This window comes from Schistocerca americana, unplaced genomic scaffold (assembly GCF_021461395.2).
Source record: "Schistocerca americana isolate TAMUIC-IGC-003095 unplaced genomic scaffold, iqSchAmer2.1 HiC_scaffold_198, whole genome shotgun sequence".
Classification (NCBI taxonomy): domain Eukaryota; kingdom Metazoa; phylum Arthropoda; class Insecta; order Orthoptera; family Acrididae; genus Schistocerca; species Schistocerca americana.
In genome coordinates this window covers 200,001-205,000 of record NW_025725904.1, presented here as the reverse complement: position 1 = coordinate 205,000, position 5,000 = coordinate 200,001, and positions in this window count along the sequence as shown.

The window sequence follows — 5,000 nt, the reverse complement described above, 5'->3', positions numbered from 1 at the left end:
ATGGGCCCACAGTGCCCATCTTTCGACCCCACCCACAAAGCCTGCGTCCTCTGTCGACCACAGCACCCCAACGCCAGCGCCTCTGCCGCACGAAATCGTGGACCGGCAATCACTCCACCTGCGCCCCACTCCAACCGCCCAACTCGCAACTCCAGCGGATGAACGGCGGACTTTTCCCGCAGTCGCAATGTGCAATCCACCCCTATAACATGCGTTTCATGAAGAGTTATCTCCAATATGCGACATTCCCGCTGTCCCTATACATGAGCTGCGGGCTGTACCAGTTACGAGCTAGAGACGCGACCGCGTTGCTCTCTGTACGAATGCCGATGCTGAGCGGTCAGCTAGGAGGCGCTCCATCCATGTCGGTACCGGTGAGCGTTGCACTCGCAGTCGCAAGAACGTACGGCAAGTATATTACCTGGAAGAGTCAATGACAGTCCACGCCCCCCTGCGTGGGAAGAGTCTTTCTAGGCCATGACCCACCGGAAGGGCGCAGCGTCCCCCACCCCAGACATGTGACGTCACACCATCGGTATTGACGACTAGACTGATTCCTTATAATCATTTGCCATACACCGGTGGAAGCTGCCGAGACGAGTAACTACATAGCGGGCTCGCCGTGTCACTAATGTACAGAGATACAACAGTTTCGACTGGAACCGGATTAAACGTATACACGGCGCTGATTAGTAATAGATAGAGCCATCAGAATACAGATAATGTATACAACTGTCCGTATACATGCTGAAAGACTCTGCTCACAATCACAACCACACGTCAGCCACACACCCTTATCACGCACTACTCTCTGCCTGTAACACGCACACAGACAATATGTAAGCACCAGCATGGAACAACACCCAGTGCATCCTCTCCGCCACATTAGACAATCCACACTGTCATAACCAGACTGGGAGGTCCACTCAGAAAACAGAATATCCCACCCACCCGACAACCACCATTGCTCAGCCAAGCCACCAACACCCACACATGTCCTACACAGGGGTGCACCCAACATCACAATACTGCCTCCTCTCACAGCACACAAACAATGGCAGGAATGAAAGACACAGGTCTGCCACAAGCATGGAATGAGAGCGCCGCCTGTCATGAGCCAAAGGTGCATCCTGACGTGGCAAATCAGATGATGCCGCAGGCATCCACTTACTATAATCACAATCAACAAACCGGCCGCCCCGCCCCGCCCCCCATTAAACCTTTCCTTACAACAATGTGTACCTTAACCTAACCTATATCGTACCGTAACCTAACCTATATCGTACCGTAACCTAACCTATGTCGTACCGTAACCTAACCTATGTCGTACCGTAACCTAACCTATGTCGTACCGTAACCTAACCTATGTCGTACCGTAACCTAACCTATGTCGTACCGTAACCTAACCTATGTCGTACCGTAACCTAACCTATGTCGTACCGTAACCTAACCTATGTCGTACCGTAACCTAACCTATGTCGTACCTTAACCTAACCTATGTCGTACCTTAACCTAACCTATGTCGTACCTTAACCTAACCTATGTCGTACCTTAACCTAACCTATGTCGTACCTTAACCTAACCTATGTCGTACCTTAACCTAACCTATGTCGTACCTTAACCTAACCTATGTCGTACCTTAACCTAACCTATGTCGTACCTTAACCTAACCTATGTCGTACCTTAACCTAACCTATGTCGTACCTTAACCTAACCTATGTCGTACCTTAACCTAACCTATGTCGTACCTTAACCTAACCTATGTCGTACCTTAACCTAACCTATGTCGTACCTTAACCTAACCTATGTCGTACCTTAACCTAACCTATGTCGTACCTTAACCTAACCTATGTCGTACCTTAACCTAACCTATGTCGTACCTTAACCTAACCTATGTCGTACCTTAACCTAACCTATGTCGTACCTTAACCTAACCTATGTCGTACCTTAACCTAACCTATGTCGTACCTTAACCTAACCTATGTCGTACCTTAACCTAACCTATGTCGTACCTTAACCTAACCTATGTCGTACCTTAACCTAACCTATGTCGTACCTTAACCTAACCTATGTCGTACCTTAACCTAACCTATGTCGTACCTTAACCTAACCTATGTCGTACCTTAACCTAACCTATGTCGTACCTTAACCTAACCTATGTCGTACCTTAACCTAACCTATGTCGTACCTTAACCTAACCTGTATTGCGCCTTAACCTAACCTGTATTGCGCCTTAACCTAACCTGTATTGCGCCTTAACGTAACCTGTATTGCGCCTTAACGTAACCTGTATTGCGCCTTAACGTAACCTGTATTGCGCCTTAACGTAACCTGTATTGCGCCTTAACGTAACCTGTATTGCGCCTTAACGTAACCTGTATTGCGCCTTAACGTAACCTGTATTGCGCCTTAACGTAACCTGTATTGCGCCTTAACGTAACCTGTATTGCGCCTTAACGTAACCTGTATTGCGCCTTAACGTAACCTGTATTGCGCCTTAACGTAACCTGTATTGCGCCTTAACGTAACCTGTATTGCGCCTTAACGTAACCTGTATTGCGCCTTAACGTAACCTGTATTGCGCCTTAACGTAACCTGTATTGCGCCTTAACGTAACCTGTATTGCGCCTTAACGTAACCTGTATTGCGCCTTAACGTAACCTGCATTGCGCCTTAACGTAACCTGCATTGCGCCTTAACGTAACCTGTATTGCGCCTTAACGTAACCTGTATTGCGCCTTAACGTAACCTGTATTGCGCCTTAACGTAACCTGTATTGCGCCTTAACGTAACCTGTATTGCGCCTTAACGTAACCTGTATTGCGCCTTAACGTAACCTGTATTGCGCCTTAACGTAACCGATATTGCGCCTTAACGTAACCTATATTGCGCCGTAACGTAACCTATATTGCGCCGTAACGTAACCCACATTGCCCCTTAACGTAACCCACATTGCCCCTTAACGTAACCCACATTGCCCCTTAACGTAACCCAACACACGTTGGGCCTTAACCCAACACACGTTGGGCCTTAACCCAACACACGTTGGGCCTTAACCCAACACACGTTGGGCCTTAACCCAACACACGTTGGGCCTTAACCCAACACACGTTGGGCCTTAACCCAACACACGTTGGGCCTTAACCCAACACACGTTGGGCCTTAACCCAACACACGTTGGGCCTTAACCCAACACACGTTGGGCCTTAACCCAACACACGTTGGGCCTTAACCCAACACACGTTGGGCCTTAACCCAACACACGTTGGGCCTTAACCCAACACACGTTGGGCCTTAACCTGCTCTGTAATTGTCATACGACGCGTTAAATTAGTGTAGTGTTGCCTAACTGCAACCCCCGCAATATAGTTTGCTACTCGCACTGCCCGGTCCCCAGTGTATCGCTTCATGTTAAACACCTTGCAGCTATACACTGTAATGTGGATGGCAGCAGGACGTACATGCTCAATGCCCTTTGCAGTTGTTCATTGGCATTTGCAGTTGTTCATTGGCATTCGCATGTGCGAAGCACTTAGCCTACGCTGTGGTACGGCCTGTGTCAACTGTCCGCTGATGTTGTACGTCCAAATCACACACTGTACTGCACATTGGTCCTCATGTACTGAATGATACATCGTGGTACATGTGACCGTACAACGACTGCGCCAACAACGGCGAACCATGCGGTCCAAATGTTGTGCACTCAGCTACGTGTCGTCTCCCTATAAGAGCTGGATTGCAGTGTGGTATGCCCTGGATGGCGATCAGCATGAGCCGTCTGTTGATGTAGTGGCGCGTGTTGTCAGACGTAGTCGTCTCTTCTCACACACCGTGATAGCATGGTGCACTGCGTTCCACATCTGCGACATGCGACAGAGGCCGGTTGACAGTCGTTCGCGCAATGGACATCGCATACGTACGGGGGCCACCTTCCACGTGTTCGCGAAGCGTGCACATGTTGTTGCGTGTATGTGGGCAGACATAGTGTGTCGTGACACCTGACACAGGCATGCAACAATCGTTGAATTTGCAAATGGCGATGGACGCCTACGTTTGCTGGTGACGTTATGCAAATGAACAACTGGTAAACCGTTGTGGTGCGGTTGTTCTCGCTAGAGGTGAATCAGTGATGGCGACGATCGGTTGAGCTACCAACCGGTTGTTCCAGCGATACCCACCATGCCCACGAACGTGAATGGCATCTGGGTGTGAAGCGATACGCGGCGGTGGCTGGGTGGGACCGTCCCCGGCCGGTGAGGGGGGGCCTCCCGGCGTGCTGGCCGCGCGGTGCGTGGGCGCACGCGCTACAGCCGGCTGGTGGGGGCGGCCAGTGGCAGGCGCGCCGGCCGACGGAGGCGGCAGGCGGCGCAGCTGCGCGCCGGCGCACCCTGCACGCGGCGCCGTGCGGCCAAAGTAGGTCCTCGCGGGCCCGGTGCGAAGCGCGGTGGACATCTGCAGTGTGCTGGTCCGATTGAGGACTGTGTGCGCTGAGGATGCGCCGCCGCCCGGCGCTCGGCGCCGCGACGCCGTCTGCTGCTCGGTCGCCTCTGCGGTTCTCGCAGGTGGTTCGTATCGCAGCTGTGCGGACGTGTTGGCGCGTGCGCTGTGCTGGGAGAGTTCGCTTCGGCACCCAAGTGGGGCTTTTGTCCTTCTGTGGCGCTGGCGTTGGAGCTGCCGGTCACCGTAGGTGGCGCGTGTTGTCTCCCGCCGGCAATGCCACGACAGCACGCTCCCGGGCCTCTGTCGGCAGCGGCAAGCTCAGTTGGGAGCACGGGTGGTCGCACCTAAAGCGTCTACTCGCCAAACTCCGGGCGATTGCGCCTCTCTCGAACCCGACCAAGTACTTAGGACGGCGCTGCGCGCCGCCGGGACCTGAGAGGGTTTCGAGGTGTATTGTGCAGGGGAGCTCAGCCTCCTCCTGTTTGCAGAATAATTGAGCGGACGCTTGCGTGTTCGCGCGGGCCCCCGGGACACACTCCCGGGCGGCCGGCTGCTCAGCT